Source organism: Hyla sarda, chromosome 8, assembly GCF_029499605.1.
Source record: "Hyla sarda isolate aHylSar1 chromosome 8, aHylSar1.hap1, whole genome shotgun sequence".
Lineage (NCBI taxonomy): Eukaryota > Metazoa > Chordata > Amphibia > Anura > Hylidae > Hyla > Hyla sarda.
The window spans coordinates 113,658,659-113,684,863 of record NC_079196.1 but is presented as its reverse complement, the minus strand read 5'-3'; the positions used below and the strand labels follow the sequence as shown (position 1 = coordinate 113,684,863).

Genomic DNA, 26,205 nt, shown 5'->3' with positions numbered 1-26,205 from the left:
TTCTGTGGTCAGTGAATGATAAAAACAAAATTTACCATCCATTGATGGATGGGAAATCCGCCATGAGGCATTTGTTTTTAGAAACTGCTGCTCACAACCAATGTTGCAATGGAGTGTCTCCATCTGCTGGTGGTATTGGAAAGGCATTAGTGCTATGACAGGGTCTGAAGAAGAAGAAGAAGAAGACGGAAAAAAATATATATAAAAAGAAAAAGAGAGAGAGAGAGAGAGACTGACTTAGTGAGCGAGTGAGTGAGAGAGTGAGAGTGAGTGAGAGTGAATGAGTGAGTGAGTGATTGAGTGAGTGAGTGAGAACAAATGAGTTAAAGCAAGTGAGTGAGAGAGATCGAATGAATGAAAGTCTGAATGACAGAAAGAAAAAAGGATGAAGAAAGAAGCATGAAGAAAAAAAAATGTATATGGAGTTGCTGACATGAGTGCAATCTACAAAGCCGTTGAGGCTGATCCTCATGGGAGGATTATTGCACCAGGACCCTTAGCACTTTTAAAATGCCATTCAATGCCACGGGCTAGATGTAAACTGCAGATGACCATGTTGTGGTAGTTACCATGGATACCCAAGTGATGTGTGAGCTAACACATAGGCCCAACAGATTCCAAGAAGGCCAGAATCACCAGCGGCACCACCATCGATTGTCAGGTCACCCGGATTCAGCAAATACCAGAGTCCAAAATGATGCAGGTTTATACTGTTAATTTTCAGTTTATCGTTACAGTTGGTGTTATTCCATGTCGGAAGGGACGCAGCTACAGCCAGTGGGGTAACTAGAGACAGGCAGGCAGCTATGTGCAACAAAGGTAGGCGTGTTGTTTTCATATGCAGATCTGAAATATTGTCTTATATGCAAGAGGAGGAGTGATGGGGGTTCAGGCAAAAGCCAGGCTATGGATTGCATTGCTAAATGCTCCATCAGAGTGCAATGGTCGCCTGTCCTTTTTTTAAGTGATGATGTGGGTTTAGCCTGTGCTGTATGTATGTATGGGTGGCTGACTGCCACCCACCCAGAAAGTGTATGGGAGGCTGGTTGGCTGCCAGCCTTCCTTCCATTCCTATGAGTAATGTGAGTGCTCATGAAGGGGACATGGTTGGGTCCACCCCTTTCCCGGTTATCCCCTCTAGGCCTTTTGGCTTAGATCAAGTGTAAAAAAAGAAAGGATCTTGCGACAGATCGCATCCTGAGGCACGTTTTTTTTTGTGTGAATACTTGCACTTGGGTGACTTGTGAGCACATACTGATACATACGTTCCCTATCTGGGGACCATAAATTAAATGGATTTTTGAGAAAGGGAGCTGATTTGGAAGCTTGCTTCTGTCGCCCTATGCATTGACCCGATGTGGCAGTATCTTCGGGTAGTGAACAGTGCACCACCCCATTCCAGTGTTAAACAAGAAAGATTCTCATTTAATCCTCCGTGGGTGAGAATTTGAGTTTGAGAATTGGAGACCAAAATGATGAGTTGCACTGACTGGTTTATGAACGTCTATTCATTTAGCGTTTTAATGACCATGTTTGCACACTGATTGGTGTAAAAAAATAAAATAAAACTAAATAATAATAATCTAGCACACCTGTGCAGGTTTGACATGACATGACAGGTAGCTGTCTTGTGGGTGGTGCTGAATCCTGTTAAATGACATGAGGGTCTCATGCCTATACACAAGGGTGTGTCATTGCTGTTGCTTGACCATGCATTGGTTTCTGTGGTCAGTGAATGATAAAAACAAAATTTACCATCCATTGATGGATGGGAAATCCGCCATGAGGCATTTGTTTTTAGAAACTGCTGCTCACAACCAATGTTGCAATGGAGTGTCTCCATCTGCTGGTGGTATTGGAAAGGCATTAGTGCTATGACAGGGTCTGAAGAAGAAGAAGAAGAAGACGGAAAAAAATATATATAAAAAGAAAAAGAGAGAGATAGAGAGAGACTGACTTAGTGAGCGAGTGAGTGAGAGAGTGAGAGTGAGTGAGAGTGAATGAGTGAGTGAGTGATTGAGTGAGTGAGTGAGTGAGTGAGTGAGAACAAATGAGTTAAAGCAAGTGAGTGAGAGAGATCGAATGAATGAAAGTCTGAATGACAGAAAGAAAAAAGGATGAAGAAAGAAAAATGTATATGGAGTTGCTGACATGAGTGCAATCTACAAAGCCGTTGAGGCTGATCCTCATGGGAGGATTATTGCACCAGGACCCTTAGCACTTTTAAAATGCCATTCAATGCCACGGGCTAGATGTAAACTGCAGATGACCATGTTGTGGTAGTTACCATGGATACCCAAGTGATGTGTGAGCTAACACATAGGCCCAACAGATTCCAAGAAGGCCAGAATCACCAGCGGCACCACCATCGATTGTCAGGTCACCCGGATTCAGCAAATACCAGAGTCCAAAATGATGCAGGTTTATACTGTTAATTTTCAGTTTATCGTTACAGTTGGTGTTATTCCATGTCGGAAGGGACGCAGCTACAGCCAGTGGGGTAACTAGAGACAGGCAGGCAGCTATGTGCAACAAAGGTAGGCGTGTTGTTTTCATATGCAGATCTGAAATATTGTCTTATATGCAAGAGGAGGAGTGATGGGGGTTCAGGCAAAAGCCAGGCTATGGATTGCATTGCTAAATGCTCCATCAGAGTGCAATGGTCGCCTGTCCTTTTTTTAAGTGATGATGTGGGTTTAGCCTGTGCTGTATGTATGTATGGGTGGCTGACTGCCACCCACCCACAAAGTGTATGGGAGGCTGGTTGGCTGCCAGCCTTCCTTCCATTCCTATGAGTAATGTGAGTGCTCATGAAGGGGACATGGTTGGGTCCACCCCTTTCCCGGTTATCCCCTCTAGGCCTTTTGGCTTAGATCAAGTGTAAAAAAAGAAAGGATCTTGCGACAGATCGCATCCTGAGGCACGTTTTTTTTTGTGTGAATACTTGCACTTGGGTGACTTGTGAGCACATACTGATACATACGTTCCCTATCTGGGGACCATAAATTAAATGGATTTTTGAGAAAGGGAGCTGATTTGGAAGCTTGCTTCTGTCGCCCTATGCATTGACCCGATGTGGCAGTATCTTCGGGTAGTGAACAGTGCACCACCCCATTCCAGTGTTAAACAAGAAAGATTCTCATTTAATCCTCCGTGGGTGAGAATTTGAGTTTGAGAATTGGAGACCAAAATGATGAGTTGCACTGACTGGTTTATGAACGTCTATTCATTTAGCATTTTAATGACCATGTTTGCACACTGATTGGTGTAAAAAAATAAAATAAAACTAAATAATAATAATCTAGCACACCTGTGCAGGTTTGACATGACATGACAGGTAGCTGTCTTGTGGGTGGTGCTGAATCCTGTTAAATGACATGAGGGTCTCATGCCTATACACAAGGGTGTGTCATTGCTGTTGCTTGACCATGCATTGGTTTCTGTGGTCAGTGAATGATAAAAACAAAATTTACCATCCATTGATGGATGGGAAATCCACCATGAGGCATTTGTTTTTAGAAACTGCTGCTCACAACCAATGTTGCAATGGAGTGTCTCCATCTGCTGGTGGTATTGGAAAGGCATTAGTGCTATGACAGGGTCTGAAGAAGAAGAAGAAGAAGACGGAAAAAAATATATATAAAAAGAAAAAGAGAGAGAGAGAGAGAGACTGACTTAGTGAGCGAGTGAGTGAGAGAGTGAGAGTGAGTGAGAGTGAATGAGTGAGTGAGTGATTGAGTGAGTGAGTGAGTGAGTGAGAACAAATGAGTTAAAGCAAGTGAGTGAGAGAGATCGAATGAATGAAAGTCTGAATGACAGAAAGAAAAAAGGATGAAGAAAGAAGCATGAAGAAAAAAAAATGTATATGGAGTTGCTGACATGAGTGCAATCTACAAAGCCGTTGAGGCTGATCCTCATGGGAGGATTATTGCACCAGGACCCTTAGCACTTTTAAAATGCCATTCAATGCCACGGGCTAGATGTAAACTGCAGATGACCATGTTGTGGTAGTTACCATGGATACCCAAGTGATGTGTGAGCTAACACATAGGCCCAACAGATTCCAAGAAGGCCAGAATCACCAGCGGCACCACCATCGATTGTCAGGTCACCCGGATTCAGCAAATACCAGAGTCCAAAATGATGCAGGTTTATACTGTTAATTTTCAGTTTATCGTTACAGTTGGTGTTATTCCATGTCGGAAGGGACGCAGCTACAGCCAGTGGGGTAACTAGAGACAGGCAGGCAGCTATGTGCAACAAAGGTAGGCGTGTTGTTTTCATATGCAGATCTGAAATATTGTCTTATATGCAAGAGGAGGAGTGATGGGGGTTCAGGCAAAAGCCAGGCTATGGATTGCATTGCTAAATGCTCCATCAGAGTGCAATGGTCGCCTGTCCTTTTTTTAAGTGATGATGTGGGTTTAGCCTGTGCTGTATGTATGTATGGGTGGCTGACTGCCACCCACCCAGAAAGTGTATGGGAGACTGGTTGGCTGCCAGCCTTCCTTCCATTCCTATGAGTAATGTGAGTGCTCATGAAGGGGACATGGTTGGGTCCACCCCTTTCCCGGTTATCCCCTCTAGGCCTTTTGGCTTAGATCAAGTGTAAAAAAAGAAAGGATCTTGCGACAGATCGCATCCTGAGGCACGTTTTTTTTTGTGTGAATACTTGCACTTGGGTGACTTGTGAGCACATACTGATACATACGTTCCCTATCTGGGGACCATAAATTAAATGGATTTTTGAGAAAGGGAGCTGATTTGGAAGCTTGCTTCTGTCGCCCTATGCATTGACCCGATGTGGCAGTATCTTCGGGTAGTGAACAGTGCACCACCCCATTCCAGTGTTAAACAAGAAAGATTCTCATTTAATCCTCCGTGGGTGAGAATTTGAGTTTGAGAATTGGAGACCAAAATGATGAGTTGCACTGACTGGTTTATGAACGTCTATTCATTTAGCGTTTTAATGACCATGTTTGCACACTGATTGGTGTAAAAAAATAAAATAAAACTAAATAATAATAATCTAGCACACCTGTGCAGGTTTGACATGACATGACAGGTAGCTGTCTTGTGGGTGGTGCTGAATCCTGTTAAATGACATGAGGGTCTCATGCCTATACACAAGGGTGTGTCATTGCTGTTGCTTGACCATGCATTGGTTTCTGTGGTCAGTGAATGATAAAAACAAAATTTACCATCCATTGATGGATGGGAAATCCGCCATGAGGCATTTGTTTTTAGAAACTGCTGCTCACAACCAATGTTGCAATGGAGTGTCTCCATCTGCTGGTGGTATTGGAAAGGCATTAGTGCTATGACAGGGTCTGAAGAAGAAGAAGAAGAAGAAGAAGAAGAAGACGGAAAAAAATATATATAAAAAGAAAAAGAGAGAGAGAGAGAGACTGACTTAGTGAGCGAGTGAGTGAGAGAGTGAGAGTGAGTGAGAGTGAATGAGTGAGTGAGTGATTGAGTGAGTGAGTGAGTGAGTGAGAACAAATGAGTTAAAGCAAGTGAGTGAGAGAGATCGAATGAATGAAAGTCTGAATGACAGAAAGAAAAAAGGATGAAGAAAGAAGCATGAAGAAAAAAAAATGTATATGGAGTTGCTGACATGAGTGCAATCTACAAAGCCGTTGAGGCTGATCCTCATGGGAGGATTATTGCACCAGGACCCTTAGCACTTTTAAAATGCCCTTCAATGCCAAGGGCTAGATGTAAACTGCAGATGACCATGTTGTGGTAGTTACCATGGATACCCAAGTGATGTGTGAGCTAACACATAGGCCCAACAGATTCCAAGAAGGCCAGAATCACCAGTGGCACCACCATCGATTGTCAGGTCACCCGGATTCAGCAAATACCAGAGTCCAAAATGATGCAGGTTTATACTGTTAATTTTCAGTTTATCGTTACAGTTGGTGTTATTCCATGTCGGAAGGGACGCAGCTACAGCCAGTGGGGTAACTAGAGACAGGCAGGCAGCTATGTGCAACAAAGGTAGGCGTGTTGTTTTCATATGCAGATCTGAAATATTGTCTTATATGCAAGAGGAGGAGTGATGGGGGTTCAGGCAAAAGCCAGGCTATGGATTGCATTGCTAAATGCTCCATCAGAGTGCAATGGTCGCCTGTCCTTTTTTTAAGTGATGATGTGGGTTTAGCCTGTGCTGTATGTATGTATGGGTGGCTGACTGCCACCCACCCAGAAAGTGTATGGGAGGCTGGTTGGCTGCCAGCCTTCCTTCCATTCCTATGAGTAATGTGAGTGCTCATGAAGGGGACATGGTTGGGTCCACCCCTTTCCCGGTTATCCCCTCTAGGCCTTTTGGCTTAGATCAAGTGTAAAAAAAGAAAGGATCTTGCGACAGATCGCATCCTGAGGCACGTTTTTTTTTTGTGTGAATACTTGCACTTGGGTGACTTGTGAGCACATACTGATACATACGTTCCCTATCTGGGGACCATAAATTAAATGGATTTTTGAGAAAGGGAGCTGATTTGGAAGCTTTCTTCTGTCGCCCTATGCATTGACCCGATGTGGCAGTATCTTCGGGTAGTGAACAGTGCACCACCCCATTCCAGTGTTAAACAAGAAAGATTCTCATTTAATCCTCCGTGGGTGAGAATTTGAGTTTGAGAATTGGAGACCAAAATGATGAGTTGCACTGACTGGTTTTTGAACGTCTATTCATTTAGCGTTTTAATGACCATGTTTGCACACTGATTGGTGTAAAAAAATAAAATAAAACTAAATAATAATAATCTAGCACACCTGTGCAGGTTTGACATGACATGACAGGTAGCTGTCTTGTGGGTGGTGCTGAATCCTGTTAAATGACATGAGGGTCTCATGCCTATACACAAGGGTGTGTCATTGCTGTTGCTTGACCATGCATTGGTTTCTGTGGTCAGTGAATGATAAAAACAAAATTTACCATCCATTGATGGATGGGAAATCCGCCATGAGGCATTTGTTTTTAGAAACTGCTGCTCACAACCAATGTTGCAATGGAGTGTCTCCATCTGCTGGTGGTATTGGAAAGGCATTAGTGCTATGACAGGGTCTGAAGAAGAAGAAGAAGAAGAAGACGGAAAAAAATATATATAAAAAGAAAAAGAGAGAGAGAGAGAGAGACTGACTTAGTGAGCGAGTGAGTGAGAGAGTGAGAGTGAGTGAGAGTGAATGAGTGAGTGAGTGATTGAGTGAGTGAGTGAGAACAAATGAGTTAAAGCAAGTGAGTGAGAGAGATCGAATGAATGAAAGTCTGAATGACAGAAAGAAAAAAGGATGAAGAAAGAAGCATGAAGAAAAAAAAATGTATATGGAGTTGCTGACATGAGTGCAATCTACAAAGCCGTTGAGGCTGATCCTCATGGGAGGATTATTGCACCAGGACCCTTAGCACTTTTAAAATGCCATTCAATGCCACGGGCTAGATGTAAACTGCAGATGACCATGTTGTGGTAGTTACCATGGATACCCAAGTGATGTGTGAGCTAACACATAGGCCCAACAGATTCCAAGAAGGCCAGAATCACCAGCGGCACCACCATCGATTGTCAGGTCACCCGGATTCAGCAAATACCAGAGTCCAAAATGATGCAGGTTTATACTGTTAATTTTCAGTTTATCGTTACAGTTGGTGTTATTCCATGTCGGAAGGGACGCAGCTACAGCCAGTGGGGTAACTAGAGACAGGCAGGCAGCTATGTGCAACAAAGGTAGGCGTGTTGTTTTCATATGCAGATCTGAAATATTGTCTTATATGCAAGAGGAGGAGTGATGGGGGTTCAGGCAAAAGCCAGGCTATGGATTGCATTGCTAAATGCTCCATCAGAGTGCAATGGTCGCCTGTCCTTTTTTTAAGTGATGATGTGGGTTTAGCCTGTGCTGTATGTATGTATGGGTGGCTGACTGCCACCCACCCACAAAGTGTATGGGAGGCTGGTTGGCTGCCAGCCTTCCTTCCATTCCTATGAGTAATGTGAGTGCTCATGAAGGGGACATGGTTGGGTCCACCCCTTTCCCGGTTATCCCCTCTAGGCCTTTTGGCTTAGATCAAGTGTAAAAAAAGAAAGGATCTTGCGACAGATCGCATCCTGAGGCACGTTTTTTTTTTGTGTGAATACTTGCACTTGGGTGACTTGTGAGCACATACTGATACATACGTTCCCTATCTGGGGACCATAAATTAAATGGATTTTTGAGAAAGGGAGCTGATTTGGAAGCTTGCTTCTGTCGCCCTATGCATTGACCCGATGTGGCAGTATCTTCGGGTAGTGAACAGTGTACCACCCCATTCCAGTGTTAAACAAGAAAGATTCTCATTTAATCCTCCGTGGGTGAGAATTTGAGTTTGAGAATTGGAGACCAAAATGATGAGTTGCACTGACTGGTTTATGAACGTCTATTCATTTAGCGTTTTAATGACCATGTTTGCACACTGATTGGTGTAAAAAAATAAAATAAAACTAAATAATAATAATCTAGCACACCTGTGCAGGTTTGACATGACATGACAGGTAGCTGTCTTGTGGGTGGTGCTGAATCCTGTTAAATGACATGAGGGTCTCATGCCTATACACAAGGGTGTGTCATTGCTGTTGCTTGACCATGCATTGGTTTCTGTGGTCAGTGAATGATAAAAACAAAATTTACCATCCATTGATGGATGGGAAATCCGCCATGAGGCATTTGTTTTTAGAAACTGCTGCTCACAACCAATGTTGCAATGGAGTGTCTCCATCTGCTGGTGGTATTGGAAAGGCATTAGTGCTATGACAGGGTCTGAAGAAGAAGAAGAAGAAGACGGAAAAAAATATATATAAAAAGAAAAAGAGAGAGAGAGAGAGAGACTGACTTAGTGAGCGAGTGAGTGAGAGAGTGAGAGTGAGTGAGAGTGAATGAGTGAGTGAGTGATTGAGTGAGTGAGTGAGTGAGTGAGAACAAATGAGTTAAAGCAAGTGAGTGAGAGAGATCGAATGAATGAAAGTCTGAATGACAGAAAGAAAAAAGGATGAAGAAAGAAGCATGAAGAAAAAAAAATGTATATGGAGTTGCTGACATGAGTGCAATCTACAAAGCCGTTGAGGCTGATCCTCATGGGAGGATTATTGCACCAGGACCCTTAGCACTTTTAAAATGCCCTTCAATGCCAAGGGCTAGATGTAAACTGCAGATGACCATGTTGTGGTAGTTACCATGGATACCCAAGTGATGTGTGAGCTAACACATAGGCCCAACAGATTCCAAGAAGGCCAGAATCACCAGTGGCACCACCATCGATTGTCAGGTCACCCGGATTCAGCAAATACCAGAGTCCAAAATGATGCAGGTTTATACTGTTAATTTTCAGTTTATCGTTACAGTTGGTGTTATTCCGTGTCGGAAGGGACGCAGCTACAGCCAGTGGGGTAACTAGAGACAGGCAGGCAGCTATGTGCAACAAAGGTAGGCGTGTTGTTTTCATATGCAGATCTGAAATATTGTCTTATATGCAAGAGGAGGAGTGATGGGGGTTCAGGCAAAAGCCAGGCTATGGATTGCATTGCTAAATGCTCCATCAGAGTGCAATGGTCGCCTGTCCTTTTTTTAAGTGATGATGTGGGTTTAGCCTGTGCTGTATGTATGTATGGGTGGCTGACTGCCACCCACCCAGAAAGTGTATGGGAGGCTGGTTGGCTGCCAGCCGTCCTTCCATTCCTATGAGTAATGTGAGTGCTCATGAAGGGGACATGGTTGGGTCCACCCCTTTCCCGGTTATCCCCTCTAGGCCTTTTGGCTTAGATCAAGTGTAAAAAAAGAAAGGATCTTGCGACAGATCGCATCCTGAGGCACGTTTTTTTTTTGTGTGAATACTTGCACTTGGGTGACTTGTGAGCACATACTGATACATACGTTCCCTATCTGGGGACCATAAATTAAATGGATTTTTGAGAAAGGGAGCTGATTTGGAAGCTTTCTTCTGTCGCCCTATGCATTGACCCGATGTGGCAGTATCTTCGGGTAGTGAACAGTGCACCACCCCATTCCAGTGTTAAACAAGAAAGATTCTCATTTAATCCTCCGTGGGTGAGAATTTGAGTTTGAGAATTGGAGACCAAAATGATGAGTTGCACTGACTGGTTTTTGAACGTCTATTCATTTAGCGTTTTAATGACCATGTTTGCACACTGATTGGTGTAAAAAAATAAAATAAAACTAAATAATAATAATCTAGCACACCTGTGCAGGTTTGACATGACATGACAGGTAGCTGTCTTGTGGGTGGTGCTGAATCCTGTTAAATGACATGAGGGTCTCATGCCTATACACAAGGGTGTGTCATTGCTGTTGCTTGACCATGCATTGGTTTCTGTGGTCAGTGAATGATAAAAACAAAATTTACCATCCATTGATGGATGGGAAATCCGCCATGAGGCATTTGTTTTTAGAAACTGCTGCTCACAACCAATGTTGCAATGGAGTGTCTCCATCTGCTGGTGGTATTGGAAAGGCATTAGTGCTATGACAGGGTCTGAAGAAGAAGAAGAAGACGGAAAAAAATATATATAAAAAGAAAAAGAGAGAGAGAGAGAGAGACTGACTTAGTGAGCGAGTGAGTGAGAGAGTGAGAGTGAGTGAGAGTGAATGAGTGAATGAGTGATTGAGTGAGTGAGTGAGAACAAATGAGTTAAAGCAAGTGAGTGAGAGAGATCGAATGAATGAAAGTCTGAATGACAGAAAGAAAAAAGGATGAAGAAAGAAGCATGAAGAAAAAAAAATGTATATGGAGTTGCTGACATGAGTGCAATCTACAAAGCCGTTGAGGCTGATCCTCATGGGAGGATTATTGCACCAGGACCCTTAGCACTTTTAAAATGCCATTCAATGCCACGGGCTAGATGTAAACTGCAGATGACCATGTTGTGGTAGTTACCATGGATACCCAAGTGATGTGTGAGCTAACACATAGGCCCAACAGATTCCAAGAAGGCCAGAATCACCAGCGGCACCACCATCGATTGTCAGGTCACCCGGATTCAGCAAATACCAGAGTCCAAAATGATGCAGGTTTATACTGTTAATTTTCAGTTTATCGTTACAGTTGGTGTTATTCCATGTCGGAAGGGACGCAGCTACAGCCAGTGGGGTAACTAGAGACAGGCAGGCAGCTATGTGCAACAAAGGTAGGCGTGTTGTTTTCATATGCAGATCTGAAATATTGTCTTATATGCAAGAGGAGGAGTGATGGGGGTTCAGGCAAAAGCCAGGCTATGGATTGCATTGCTAAATGCTCCATCAGAGTGCAATGGTCGCCTGTCCTTTTTTTAAGTGATGATGTGGGTTTAGCCTGTGCTGTATGTATGTATGGGTGGCTGACTGCCACCCACCCAGAAAGTGTATGGGAGGCTGGTTGGCTGCCAGCCTTCCTTCCATTCCTATGAGTAATGTGAGTGCTCATGAAGGGGACATGGTTGGGTCCACCCCTTTCCCGGTTATCCCCTCTAGGCCTTTTGGCTTAGATCAAGTGTAAAAAAAGAAAGGATCTTGCGACAGATCGCATCCTGAGGCACGTTTTTTTTTTGTGTGAATACTTGCACTTGGGTGACTTGTGAGCACATACTGATACATACGTTCCCTATCTGGGGACCATAAATTAAATGGATTTTTGAGAAAGGGAGCTGATTTGGAAGCTTGCTTCTGTCGCCCTATGCATTGACCCGATGTGGCAGTATCTTCGGGTAGTGAACAGTGCACCACCCCATTCCAGTGTTAAACAAGAAAGATTCTCATTTAATCCTCCGTGGGTGAGAATTTGAGTTTGAGAATTGGAGACCAAAATGATGAGTTGCACTGACTGGTTTATGAACGTCTATTCATTTAGCGTTTTAATGACCATGTTTGCACACTGATTGGTGTAAAAAAATAAAATAAAACTAAATAATAATAATCTAGCACACCTGTGCAGGTTTGACATGACATGACAGGTAGCTGTCTTGTGGGTGGTGCTGAATCCTGTTAAATGACATGAGGGTCTCATGCCTATACACAAGGGTGTGTCATTGCTGTTGCTTGACCATGCATTGGTTTCTGTGGTCAGTGAATGATAAAAACAAAATTTACCATCCATTGATGGATGGGAAATCCGCCATGAGGCATTTGTTTTTAGAAACTGCTGCTCACAACCAATGTTGCAATGGAGTGTCTCCATCTGCTGGTGGTATTGGAAAGGCATTAGTGCTATGACAGGGTCTGAAGAAGAAGAAGAAGAAGACGGAAAAAAATATATATAAAAAGAAAAAGAGAGAGAGAGAGAGAGACTGACTTAGTGAGCGAGTGAGTGAGAGAGTGAGAGTGAGTGAGAGTGAATGAGTGAGTGAGTGATTGAGTGAGTGAGTGAGTGAGTGAGTGAGAACAAATGACTTAAAGCAAGTGAGTGAGAGAGATCGAATGAATGAAAGTCTGAATGACAGAAAGAAAAAAGGATGAAGAAAGAAAAATGTATATGGAGTTGCTGACATGAGTGCAATCTACAAAGCCGTTGAGGCTGATCCTCATGGGAGGATTATTGCACCAGGACCCTTAGCACTTTTAAAATGCCATTCAATGCCACGGGCTAGATGTAAACTGCAGATGACCATGTTGTGGTAGTTACCATGGATACCCAAGTGATGTGTGAGCTAACACATAGGCCCAACAGATTCCAAGAAGGCCAGAATCACCAGCGGCACCACCATCGATTGTCAGGTCACCCGGATTCAGCAAATACCAGAGTCCAAAATGATGCAGGTTTATACTGTTAATTTTCAGTTTATCGTTACAGTTGGTGTTATTCCATGTCGGAAGGGACGCAGCTACAGCCAGTGGGGTAACTAGAGACAGGCAGGCAGCTATGTGCAACAAAGGTAGGCGTGTTGTTTTCATATGCAGATCTGAAATATTGTCTTATATGCAAGAGGAGGAGTGATGGGGGTTCAGGCAAAAGCAAGGCTATGGATTGCATTGCTAAATGCTCCATCAGAGTGCAATGGTCGCCTGTCCTTTTTTTAAGTGATGATGTGGGTTTAGCCTGTGCTGTATGTATGTATGGGTGGCTGACTGCCACCCACCCAGAAAGTGTATGGGAGGCTGGTTGGCTGCCAGCCTTCCTTCCATTCCTATGAGTAATGTGAGTGCTCATGAAGGGGACATGGTTGGGTCCACCCCTTACCCGGTTATCCCCTCTAGGCCTTTTGGCTTAGATCAAGTGTAAAAAAAGAAAGGATCTTGCGACAGATCGCATCCTGAGGCACGTTTTTTTTTGTGTGAATACTTGCACTTGGGTGACTTGTGAGCACATACTGATACATACGTTCCCTATCTGGGGACCATAAATTAAATGGATTTTTGAGAAAGGGAGCTGATTTGGAAGCTTGCTTCTGTCGCCCTATGCATTGACCCGATGTGGCAGTATCTTCGGGTAGTGAACAGTGCACCACCCCATTCCAGTGTTAAACAAGAAAGATTCTCATTTAATCCTCCGTGGGTGAGAATTTGAGTTTGAGAATTGGAGACCAAAATGATGAGTTGCACTGACTGGTTTATGAACGTCTATTCATTTAGCGTTTTAATGACCATGTTTGCACACTGATTGGTGTAAAAAAATAAAATAAAACTAAATAATAATAATCTAGCACACCTGTGCAGGTTTGACATGACATGACAGGTAGCTGTCTTGTGGGTGGTGCTGAATCCTGTTAAATGACATGAGGGTCTCATGCCTATACACAAGGGTGTGTCATTGCTGTTGCTTGACCATGCATTGGTTTCTGTGGTCAGTGAATGATAAAAACAAAATTTACCATCCATTGATGGATGGGAAATCCGCCATGAGGCATTTGTTTTTAGAAACTGCTGCTCACAACCAATGTTGCAATGGAGTGTCTCCATCTGCTGGTGGTATTGGAAAGGCATTAGTGCTATGACAGGGTCTGAAGAAGAAGAAGAAGAAGAAGAAGACGGAAAAAAATATATATAAAAAGAAAAAGAGAGAGAGAGAGAGAGACTGACTTAGTGAGCGAGTGAGTGAGAGAGTGAGAGTGAGTGAGAGTGAATGAGTGAGTGAGTGATTGAGTGAGTGAGTGAGTGAGTGAGAACAAATGAGTTAAAGCAAGTGAGTGAGAGAGATCGAATGAATGAAAGTCTGAATGACAGAAAGAAAAAAGGATGAAGAAAGAAGCATGAAGAAAAAAAAATGTATATGGAGTTGCTGACATGAGTGCAATCTACAAAGCCGTTGAGGCTGATCCTCATGGGAGGATTATTGCACCAGGACCCTTAGCACTTTTAAAATGCCATTCAATGCCACGGGCTAGATGTAAACTGCAGATGACCATGTTGTGGTAGTTACCATGGATACCCAAGTGATGTGTGAGCTAACACATAGGCCCAACAGATTCCAAGAAGGCCAGAATCACCAGCGGCACCACCATCGATTGTCAGGTCACCCGGATTCAGCAAATACCAGAGTCCAAAATGATGCAGGTTTATACTGTTAATTTTCAGTTTATCGTTACAGTTGGTGTTATTCCATGTCGGAAGGGACGCAGCTACAGCCAGTGGGGTAACTAGAGACAGGCAGGCAGCTATGTGCAACAAAGGTAGGCGTGTTGTTTTCATATGCAGATCTGAAATATTGTCTTATATGCAAGAGGAGGAGTGATGGGGGTTCAGGCAAAAGCCAGGCTATGGATTGCATTGCTAAATGCTCCATCAGAGTGCAATGGTCGCCTGTCCTTTTTTTAAGTGATGATGTGGGTTTAGCCTGTGCTGTATGTATGTATGGGTGGCTGACTGCCACCCACCCAGAAAGTGTATGGGAGGCTGGTTGGCTGCCAGCCTTCCTTCCATTCCTATGAGTAATGTGAGTGCTCATGAAGGGGACATGGTTGGGTCCACCCCTTTCCCGGTTATCCCCTCTAGGCCTTTTGGCTTAGATCAAGTGTAAAAAAAGAAAGGATCTTGCGACAGATCGCATCCTGAGGCACGTTTTTTTTTTGTGTGAATACTTGCACTTGGGTGACTTGTGAGCACATACTGATACATACGTTCCCTATCTGGGGACCATAAATTAAATGGATTTTTGAGAAAGGGAGCTGATTTGGAAGCTTGCTTCTGTCGCCCTATGCATTGACCCGATGTGGCAGTATCTTCGGGTAGTGAACAGTGCACCACCCCATTCCAGTGTTAAACAAGAAAGATTCTCATTTAATCCTCCGTGGGTGAGAATTTGAGTTTGAGAATTGGAGACCAAAATGATGAGTTGCACTGACTGGTTTATGAACGTCTATTCATTTAGCGTTTTAATGACCATGTTTGCACACTGATTGGTGTAAAAAAATAAAATAAAACTAAATAATAATAATCTAGCACACCTGTGCAGGTTTGACATGACATGACAGGTAGCTGTCTTGTGGGTGGTGCTGAATCCTGTTAAATGACATGAGGGTCTCATGCCTATACACAAGGGTGTGTCATTGCTGTTGCTTGACCATGCATTGGTTTCTGTGGTCAGTGAATGATAAAAACAAAATTTACCATCCATTGATGGATGGGAAATCCGCCATGAGGCATTTGTTTTTAGAAACTGCTGCTCACAACCAATGTTGCAATGGAGTGTCTCCATCTGCTGGTGGTATTGGAAAGGCATTAGTGCTATGACAGGGTCTGAAGAAGAAGAAGAAGAAGACGGAAAAAAATATATATAAAAGGAAAAAGAGAGAGAGAGAGAGAGACTGACTTAGTGAGCGAGTGAGTGAGAGAGTGAGAGTGAGTGAGAGTGAATGAGTGAGTGAGTGATTGAGTGAGTGAGTGAGTGAGAACAAATGAGTTAAAGCAAGTGAGTGAGAGAGATCGAATGAATGAAAGTCTGAATGACAGAAAGAAAAAAGGATGAAGAAAGAAGCATGAAGAAAAAAAAATGTATATGGAGTTGCTGACATGAGTGCAATCTACAAAGCCGTTGAGGCTGATCCTCATGGGAGGATTATTGCACCAGGACCCTTAGCACTTTTAAAATGCCATTCAATGCCACGGGCTAGATGTAAACTGCAGATGACCATGTTGTGGTAGTTACCATGGATACCCAAGTGATGTGTGAGCTAACACATAGGCCCAACAGATTCCAAGAAGGCCAGAATCACCAGCGGCACCACCATCGATTGTCAGGTCACCCGGATTCAGCAAATACCAGAGTCCAAAATGATGCAGGTTTATACTGTTAATTTTCAGTTTATCGTTACAGTTGGTGTTATTCCATGTCGGAAGGGACGCAGCTACAGCCAGTGGGGTAACTAGAGACAGGCAGGCAGCTATGTGCAACAAAGGTAGGCGTGTTGTTTTCATATGCAGATCTGAAATATTGTCTTATATGCAAGAGGAGGAGTGATGGGGGTTCAGGCAAAAGCCAGGCTATGGATTGCATTGCTAAATGCTCCATCAGAGTGCAATGGTCGGCTGTCCTTTTTTTAAGTGATGATGTGGGTTTAGCCTGTGCTGTATGTATGTATGGGTGGCTGACTGCCACCCACCCAGAAAGTGTATGGGAGACTGGTTGGCTGCCAGCCTTCCTTCCATTCCTATGAGTAATGTGAGTGCTCATGAAGGGGACATGGTTGGGTCCACCCCTTTCCCGGTTATCCCCTCTAGGCCTTTTGGCTTAGATCAAGTGTAAAAAAAGAAAGGATCTTGCGACAGATCGCATCCTGAGGCACGTTTTTTTTTGTGTGAATACTTGCACTTGGGTGACTTGTGAGCACATACTGATACATACGTTCCCTATCTGGGGACCATAAATTAAATGGATTTTTGAGAAAGGGAGCTGATTTGGAAGCTTGCTTCTGTCGCCCTATGCATTGACCCGATGTGGCAGTATCTTCGGGTAGTGAACAGTGCACCACCCCATTCCAGTGTTAAACAAGAAAGATTCTCATTTAATCCTCCGTGGGTGAGAATTTGAGTTTGAGAATTGGAGACCAAAATGATGAGTTGCACTGACTGGTTTATGAACGTCTATTCATTTAGCGTTTTAATGACCATGTTTGCACACTGATTGGTGTAAAAAAATAAAATAAAACTAAATAATAATAATCTAGCACACCTGTGCAGGTTTGACATGACATGACAGGTAGCTGTCTTGTGGGTGGTGCTGAATCCTGTTAAATGACATGAGGGTCTCATGCCTATACACAAGGGTGTGTCATTGCTGTTGCTTGACCATGCATTGGTTTCTGTGGTCAGTGAATGATAAAAACAAAATTTACCATCCATTGATGGATGGGAAATCCGCCATGAGGCATTTGTTTTTAGAAACTGCTGCTCACAACCAATGTTGCAATGGAGTGTCTCCATCTGCTGGTGGTATTGGAAAGGCATTAGTGCTATGACAGGGTCTGAAGAAGAAGAAGAAGAAGAAGAAGACGGAAAAAAATATATATAAAAAGAAAAAGAGAGAGAGAGAGAGACTGACTTAGTGAGCGAGTGAGTGAGAGAGTGAGAGTGAGTGAGAGTGAATGAGTGAGTGAGTGATTGAGTGAGTGAGTGAGTGAGAACAAATGAGTTAAAGCAAGTGAGTGAGAGAGATCGAATGAATGAAAGTCTGAATGACAGAAAGAAAAAAGGATGAAGAAAGAAGCATGGAGAAAAAAAAATGTATATGGAGTTGCTGACATGAGTGCAATCTACAAAGCCGTTGAGGCTGATCCTCATGGGAGGATTATTGCACCAGGACCCTTAGCACTTTTAAAATGCCATTCAATGCCACGGGCTAGATGTAAACTGCAGATGACCATGTTGTGGTAGTTACCATGGATACCCAAGTGATGTGTGAGCTAACACATAGGCCCAACAGATTCCAAGAAGGCCAGAATCACCAGCGGCACCACCATCGATTGTCAGGTCACCCGGATTCAGCAAATACCAGAGTCCAAATTGATGCAGGTTTATACTGTTAATTTTCAGTTTATCGTTACAGTTGGTGTTATTCCATGTCGGAAGGGACGCAGCTACAGCCAGTGGGGTAACTAGAGACAGGCAGGCAGCTATGTGCAACAAAGGTAGGCGTGTTGTTTTCATATGCAGATCTGAAATATTGTCTTATATGCAAGAGGAGGAGTGATGGGGGTTCAGGCAAAAGCCAGGCTATGGATTGCATTGCTAAATGCTCCATCAGAGTGCAATGGTCGCCTGTCCTTTTTTTAAGTGATGATGTGGGTTTAGCCTGTGCTGTATGTATGTATGGGTGGCTGACTGCCACCCACCCAGAAAGTGTATGGGAGGCTGGTTGGCTGCCAGCCTTCCTTCCATTCCTATGAGTAATGTGAGTGCTCATGAAGGGGACATGGTTGGGTCCACCCCTTTCCCGGTTATCCCCTCTAGGCCTTTTGGCTTAGATCAAGTGTAAAAAAAGAAAGGATCTTGCGACAGATCGCATCCTGAGGCACGTTTTTTTTTTTGTGTGAATACTTGCACTTGGGTGACTTGTGAGCACATACTGATACATACGTTCCCTATCTGGGGACCATAAATTAAATGGATTTTTGAGAAAGGGAGCTGATTTGGAAGCTTTCTTCTGTCGCCCTATGCATTGACCCGATGTGGCAGTATCTTCGGGTAGTGAACAGTGCACCACCCCATTCCAGTGTTAAACAAGAAAGATTCTCATTTAATCCTCCGTGGGTGAGAATTTGAGTTTGAGAATTGGAGACCAAAATGATGAGTTGCACTGACTGGTTTTTGAACGTCTATTCATTTAGCGTTTTAATGACCATGTTTGCACACTGATTGGTGTAAAAAAATAAAATAAAACTAAATAATAATAATCTAGCACACCTGTGCAGGTTTGACATGACATGACAGGTAGCTGTCTTGTGGGTGGTGCTGAATCCTGTTAAATGACATGAGGGTCTCATGCCTATACACAAGGGTGTGTCATTGCTGTTGCTTGACCATGCATTGGTTTCTGTGGTCAGTGAATGATAAAAACAAAATTTACCATCCATTGATGGATGGGAAATCCGCCATGAGGCATTTGTTTTTAGAAACTGCTGCTCACAACCAATGTTGCAATGGAGTGTCTCCATCTGCTGGTGGTATTGGAAAGGCATTAGTGCTATGACAGGGTCTGAAGAAGAAGAAGAAGACGGAAAAAAATATATATAAAAAGAAAAAGAGAGAGAGAGAGAGAGACTGACTTAGTGAGCGAGTGAGTGAGAGAGTGAGAGTGAGTGAGAGTGAATGAGTGAGTGAGTGATTGAGTGAGTGAGTGAGAACAAATGAGTTAAAGCAAGTGAGTGAGAGAGATCGAATGAATGAAAGTCTGAATGACAGAAAGAAAAAAGGATGAAGAAAGAAGCATGAAGAAAAAAAAATGTATATGGAGTTGCTGACATGAGTGCAATCTACAAAGCCGTTGAGGCTGATCCTCATGGGAGGATTATTGCACCAGGACCCTTAGCACTTTTAAAATGCCATTCAATGCCACGGGCTAGATGTAAACTGCAGATGACCATGTTGTGGTAGTTACCATGGATACCCAAGTGATGTGTGAGCTAACACATAGGCCCAACAGATTCCAAGAAGGCCAGAATCACCAGCGGCACCACCATCGATTGTCAGGTCACCCGGATTCAGCAAATACCAGAGTCCAAAATGATGCAGGTTTATACTGTTAATTTTCAGTTTATCGTTACAGTTGGTGTTATTCCATGTCGGAAGGGACGCAGCTACAGCCAGTGGGGTAACTAGAGACAGGCAGGCAGCTATGTGCAACAAAGGTAGGCGTGTTGTTTTCATATGCAGATCTGAAATATTGTCTTATATGCAAGAGGAGGAGTGATGGGGGTTCAGGCAAAAGCCAGGCTATGGATTGCATTGCTAAATGCTCCATCAGAGTGCAATGGTCGCCTGTCCTTTTTTTAAGTGATGATGTGGGTTTAGCCTGTGCTGTATGTATGTATGGGTGGCTGACTGCCACCCACCCAGAAAGTGTATGGGAGGCTGGTTGGCTGCCAGCCTTCCTTCCATTCCTATGAGTAATGTGAGTGCTCATGAAGGGGACATGGTTGGGTCCACCCCTTTCCCGGTTATCCCCTCTAGGCCTTTTGGCTTAGATCAAGTGTAAAAAAAGAAAGGATCTTGCGACAGATCGCATCCTGAGGCACGTTTTTTTTTGTGTGAATACTTGCACTTGGGTGACTTGTGAGCACATACTGATACATACGTTCCCTATCTGGGGACCATAAATTAAATGGATTTTTGAGAAAGGGAGCTGATTTGGAAGCTTGCTTCTGTCGCCCTATGCATTGACCCGATGTGGCAGTATCTTCGGGTAGTGAACAGTGCACCACCCCATTCCAGTGTTAAACAAGAAAGATTCTCATTTAATCCTCCGTGGGTGAGAATTTGAGTTTGAGAATTGGAGACCAAAATGATGAGTTGCACTGACTGGTTTATGAACGTCTATTCATTTAGCGTTTTAATGACCATGTTTGCACACTGATTGGTGTAAAAAAATAAAATAAAACTAAATAATAATAATCTAGCACACCTGTGCAGGTTTGACATGACATGACAGGTAGCTGTCTTGTGGGTGGTGCTGAATCCTGTTAAATGACATGAGGGTCTCATGCCTATACACAAGGGTGTGTCATTGCTGTTGCTTGACCATGCATTGGTTTCTGTGGTCAGTGAATGATAAAAACAAAATTTACCATCCATTGATGGATGGGAAATCCGCCATGAGGCATTTGTTTTTAGAAACTGCTGCTCACAACCAATGTTGCAATGGAGTGTCTCCATCTGCTGGTGGTATTGGAAAGGCATTAGTGCTATGACAGGGTCCGAAGAAGAAGAAGAAGAAGAAGACGGAAAAAAATATATATAAAAAGAAAAAGAGAGAGAGAGAGAGAGACTGACTTAGTGAGCGAGTGAGTGAGAGAGTGAGAGTGAGTGAGAGTGAATGAGTGAGTGAGTGATTGAGTGAGTGAGTGAGAACAAATGAGTTAAAGCAAGTGAGTGAGAGAGATCGAATGAATGAAAGTCTGAATGACAGAAAGAAAAAAGGATGAAGAAAGAAGCATGAAGAAAAAAAAATGTATATGGAGTTGCTGACATGAGTGCAATCTACAAAGCCGTTGAGGCTGATCCTCATGGGAGGATTATTGCACCAGGACCCTTAGCACTTTTAAAATGCCATTCAATGCCACGGGCTAGATGTAAACTGCAGATGACCATGTTGTGGTAGTTACCATGGATACCCAAGTGATGTGTGAGCTAACACATAGGCCCAACAGATTCCAAGAAGGCCAGAATCACCAGTGGCACCACCATCGATTGTCAGGTCACCCGGATTCAGCAAATACCAGAGTCCAAAATGATGCAGGTTTATACTGTTAATTTTCAGTTTATCGTTACAGTTGGTGTTATTCCATGTCGGAAGGGACGCAGCTACAGCCAGTGGGGTAACTAGAGACAGGCAGGCAGCTATGTGCAACAAAGGTAGGCGTGTTGTTTTCATATGCAGATCTGAAATATTGTCTTATATGCAAGAGGAGGAGTGATGGGGGTTCAGGCAAAAGCCAGGCTATGGATTGCATTGCTAAATGCTCCATCAGAGTGCAATGGTCGCCTGTCCTTTTTTTAAGTGATGATGTGGGTTTAGCCTGTGCTGTATGTATGTATGGGTGGCTGACTGCCACCCACCCAGAAAGTGTATGGGAGGCTGGTTGGCTGCCAGCCTTCCTTCCATTCCTATGAGTAATGTGAGTGCTCATGAAGGGGACATGGTTGGGTCCACCCCTTTCCCGGTTATCCCCTCTAGGCCTTTTGGCTTAGATCAAGTGTAAAAAAAGAAAGGATCTTGCGACAGATCGCATCCTGAGGCACGTTTTTTTTTGTGTGAATACTTGCACTTGGGTGACTTGTGAGCACATACTGATACATACGTTCCCTATCTGGGGACCATAAATTAAATGGATTTTTGAGAAAGGGAGCTGATTTGGAAGCTTGCTTCTGTCGCCCTATGCATTGACCCGATGTGGCAGTATCTTCGGGTAGTGAACAGTGCACCACCCCATTCCAGTGTTAAACAAGAAAGATTCTCATTTAATCCTCCGTGGGTGAGAATTTGAGTTTGAGAATTGGAGACCAAAATGATGAGTTGCACTGACTGGTTTATGAACGTCTATTCATTTAGCGTTTTAATGACCATGTTTGCACACTGATTGGTGTAAAAAAATAAAATAAAACTAAATAATAATAATCTAGCACACCTGTGCAGGTTTGACATGACATGACAGGTAGCTGTCTTGTGGGTGGTGCTGAATCCTGTTAAATGACATGAGGGTCTCATGCCTATACACAAGGGTGTGTCATTGCTGTTGCTTGACCATGCATTGGTTTCTGTGGTCAGTGAATGATAAAAACAAAATTTACCATCCATTGATGGATGGGAAATCCGCCATGAGGCATTTGTTTTTAGAAACTGCTGCTCACAACCAATGTTGCAATGGAGTGTCTCCATCTGCTGGTGGTATTGGAAAGGCATTAGTGCTATGACAGGGTCTGAAGAAGAAGAAGAAGAAGAAGAAGACGGAAAAAAATATATATAAAAAGAAAAAGAGAGAGAGAGAGAGACTGACTTAGTGAGCGAGTGAGTGAGAGAGTGAGAGTGAGTGAGAGTGAATGAGTGAGTGAGTGATTGAGTGAGTGAGTGAGTGAGTGAGAACAAATGAGTTAAAGCAAGTGAGTGAGAGAGATCGAATGAATGAAAGTCTGAATGACAGAAAGAAAAAAGGATGAAGAAAGAAGCATGGAGAAAAAAAAATGTATATGGAGTTGCTGACATGAGTGCAATCTACAAAGCCGTTGAGGCTGATCCTCATGGGAGGATTATTGCACCAGGACCCTTAGCACTTTTAAAATGCCATTCAATGCCACGGGCTAGATGTAAACTGCAGATGACCATGTTGTGGTAGTTACCATGGATACCCAAGTGATGTGTGAGCTAACACATAGGCCCAACAGATTCCAAGAAGGCCAGAATCACCAGCGGCACCACCATCGATTGTCAGGTCACCCGGATTCAGCAAATACCAGAGTCCAAAATGATGCAGGTTTATACTGTTAATTTTCAGTTTATCGTTACAGTTGGTGTTATTCCATGTCGGAAGGGACGCAGCTACAGCCAGTGGGGTAACTAGAGACAGGCAGGCAGCTATGTGCAACAAAGGTAGGCGTGTTGTTTTCATATGCAGATCTGAAATATTGTCTTATATGCAAGAGGAGGAGTGATGGGGGTTCAGGCAAAAGCCAGGCTATGGATTGCATTGCTAAATGCTCCATCAGAGTGCAATGGTCGCCTGTCCTTTTTTTAAGTGATGATGTGGGTTTAGCCTGTGCTGTATGTATGTATGGGTGGCTGACTGCCACCCACCCAGAAAGTGTATGGGAGGCTGGTTGGCTGCCAGCCTTCCTTCCATTCCTATGAGTAATGTGAGTGCTCATGAAGGGGACATGGTTGGGTCCACCCCTTTCCCGGTTATCCCCTCTAGGCCTTTTGGCTTAGATCAAGTGTAAAAAAAGAAAGGATCTTGCGACAGATCGCATCCTGAGGCACGTTTTTTTTTTTGTGTGAATACTTGCACTTGGGTGACTTGTGAGCACATACTGATACATACGTTCCCTATCTGGGGACCATAAATTAAATGGATTTTTGAGAAAGGGAGCTGATTTGGAAGCTTTCTTCTGTCGCCCTATGCATTGACCCGATGTGGCAGTATCTTCGGGTAGTGAACAGTGCACCACCCCATTCCAGTGTTAAACAAGAAAGATTCTCATTTAATCCTCCGTGGGTGAGAATTTGAGTTTGAGAATTGGAGACCAAAATGATGAGTTGCACTGACTGGTTTTTGAACGTCTATTCATTTAGCGTTTTAATGACCATGTTTGCACACTGATTGGTGTAAAAAAATAAAATAAAACTAAATAATAATAATCTAGCACACCTGTGCAGGTTTGACATGACATGACAGGTAGCTGTCTTGTGGGTGGTGCTGAATCCTGTTAAATGACATGAGGGTCTCATGCCTATACACAAGGGTGTGTCATTGCTGTTGCTTGACCATGCATTGGTTTCTGTGGTCAGTGAATGATAAAAACAAAATTTACCATCCATTGATGGATGGGAAATCCGCCATGAGGCATTTGTTTTTAGAAACTGCTGCTCACAACCAATGTTGCAATGGAGTGTCTCCATCTGCTGGTGGTATTGGAAAGGCATTAGTGCTATGACAGGGTCTGAAGAAGAAGAAGAAGACGGAAAAAAATATATATAAAAAGAAAAAGAGAGAGAGAGAGAGAGACTGACTTAGTGAGCGAGTGAGTGAGAGAGTGAGAGTGAGTGAGAGTGAATGAGTGAGTGAGTGATTGAGTGAGTGAGTGAGAACAAATGAGTTAAAGCAAGTGAGTGAGAGAGATCGAATGAATGAAAGTCTGAATGACAGAAAGAAAAAAGGATGAAGAAAGAAGCATGAAGAAAAAAAAATGTATATGGAGTTGCTGACATGAGTGCAATCTACAAAGCCGTTGAGGCTGATCCTCATGGGAGGATTATTGCACCAGGACCCTTAGCACTTTTAAAATGCCATTCAATGCCACGGGCTAGATGTAAACTGCAGATGACCATGTTGTGGTAGTTACCATGGATACCCAAGTGATGTGTGAGCTAACACATAGGCCCAACAGATTCCAAGAAGGCCAGAATCACCAGCGGCACCACCATCGATTGTCAGGTCACCCGGATTCAGCAAATACCAGAGTCCAAAATGATGCAGGTTTATACTGTTAATTTTCAGTTTATCGTTACAGTTGGTGTTATTCCATGTCGGAAGGGACGCAGCTACAGCCAGTGGGGTAACTAGAGACAGGCAGGCAGCTATGTGCAACAAAGGTAGGCGTGTTGTTTTCATATGCAGATCTGAAATATTGTCTTATATGCAAGAGGAGGAGTGATGGGGGTTCAGGCAAAAGCCAGGCTATGGATTGCATTGCTAAATGCTCCATCAGAGTGCAATGGTCGCCTGTCCTTTTTTTAAGTGATGATGTGGGTTTAGCCTGTGCTGTATGTATGTATGGGTGGCTGACTGCCACCCACCCAGAAAGTGTATGGGAGGCTGGTTGGCTGCCAGCCTTCCTTCCATTCCTATGAGTAATGTGAGTGCTCATGAAGGGGACATGGTTGGGTCCACCCCTTTCCCGGTTATCCCCTCTAGGCCTTTTGGCTTAGATCAAGTGTAAAAAAAGAAAGGATCTTGCGACAGATCGCATCCTGAGGCACGTTTTTTTTTGTGTGAATACTTGCACTTGGGTGACTTGTGAGCACATACTGATACATATGTTCCCTATCTGGGGACCATAAATTAAATGGATTTTTGAGAAAGGGAGCTGATTTGGAAGCTTGCTTCTGTCGCCCTATGCATTGACCCGATGTGGCAGTATCTTCGGGTAGTGAACAGTGCACCACCCCATTCCAGTGTTAAACAAGAAAGATTCTCATTTAATCCTCCGTGGGTGAGAATTTGAGTTTGAGAATTGGAGACCAAAATGATGAGTTGCACTGACTGGTTTATGAACGTCTATTCATTTAGCGTTTTAATGACCATGTTTGCACACTGATTGGTGTAAAAAAATAAAATAAAACTAAATAATAATAATCTAGCACACCTGTGCAGGTTTGACATGACATGACAGGTAGCTGTCTTGTGGGTGGTGCTGAATCCTGTTAAATGACATGAGGGTCTCATGCCTATACACAAGGGTGTGTCATTGCTGTTGCTTGACCATGCATTGGTTTCTGTGGTCAGTGAATGATAAAAACAAAATTTACCATCCATTGATGGATGGGAAATCCGCCATGAGGCATTTGTTTTTAGAAACTGCTGCTCACAACCAATGTTGCAATGGAGTGTCTCCATCTGCTGGTGGTATTGGAAAGGCATTAGTGCTATGACAGGGTCCGAAGAAGAAGAAGAAGAAGAAGACGGAAAAAAATATATATAAAAAGAAAAAGAGAGAGAGAGAGAGAGACTGACTTAGTGAGCGAGTGAGTGAGAGAGTGAGAGTGAGTGAGAGTGAATGAGTGAGTGAGTGATTGAGTGAGTGAGTGAGAACAAATGAGTTAAA

The 26,205-nt window shown here is 43.4% G+C and overlaps 15 pseudogenes; all 15 read left to right on the top strand.

The window, feature by feature from the left end:
• The first annotated feature begins 1,130 nt into the window (after window positions 1–1,130).
• LOC130286271 (U2 spliceosomal RNA) lies at window positions 1,131–1,394 on the top strand (annotated as a pseudogene).
• Window positions 1,395–2,848: 1,454 nt separating this feature from the next.
• LOC130286270 (U2 spliceosomal RNA) lies at window positions 2,849–3,112 on the top strand (annotated as a pseudogene).
• Window positions 3,113–4,576: 1,464 nt separating this feature from the next.
• Window positions 4,577–4,840, top strand: LOC130286269 (U2 spliceosomal RNA; annotated as a pseudogene).
• A 1,474-nt stretch (window positions 4,841–6,314) lies between these two features.
• LOC130289852 (U2 spliceosomal RNA) lies at window positions 6,315–6,579 on the top strand (annotated as a pseudogene).
• Window positions 6,580–8,038: 1,459 nt separating this feature from the next.
• Window positions 8,039–8,303, top strand: LOC130289383 (U2 spliceosomal RNA; annotated as a pseudogene).
• A 1,464-nt stretch (window positions 8,304–9,767) lies between these two features.
• Window positions 9,768–10,032, top strand: LOC130289851 (U2 spliceosomal RNA; annotated as a pseudogene).
• Window positions 10,033–11,485: 1,453 nt separating this feature from the next.
• Window positions 11,486–11,750, top strand: LOC130287939 (U2 spliceosomal RNA; annotated as a pseudogene).
• A 1,454-nt stretch (window positions 11,751–13,204) lies between these two features.
• LOC130286268 (U2 spliceosomal RNA) lies at window positions 13,205–13,468 on the top strand (annotated as a pseudogene).
• Window positions 13,469–14,938: 1,470 nt separating this feature from the next.
• Window positions 14,939–15,203, top strand: LOC130287938 (U2 spliceosomal RNA; annotated as a pseudogene).
• Window positions 15,204–16,663: 1,460 nt separating this feature from the next.
• LOC130286267 (U2 spliceosomal RNA) lies at window positions 16,664–16,927 on the top strand (annotated as a pseudogene).
• Window positions 16,928–18,391: 1,464 nt separating this feature from the next.
• LOC130289859 (U2 spliceosomal RNA) lies at window positions 18,392–18,657 on the top strand (annotated as a pseudogene).
• A 1,453-nt stretch (window positions 18,658–20,110) lies between these two features.
• Window positions 20,111–20,374, top strand: LOC130286265 (U2 spliceosomal RNA; annotated as a pseudogene).
• Window positions 20,375–21,833: 1,459 nt separating this feature from the next.
• Window positions 21,834–22,097, top strand: LOC130286264 (U2 spliceosomal RNA; annotated as a pseudogene).
• A 1,468-nt stretch (window positions 22,098–23,565) lies between these two features.
• Window positions 23,566–23,831, top strand: LOC130289857 (U2 spliceosomal RNA; annotated as a pseudogene).
• Window positions 23,832–25,284: 1,453 nt separating this feature from the next.
• LOC130287278 (U2 spliceosomal RNA) lies at window positions 25,285–25,548 on the top strand (annotated as a pseudogene).
• Window positions 25,549–26,205: the final 657 nt, after the last annotated feature.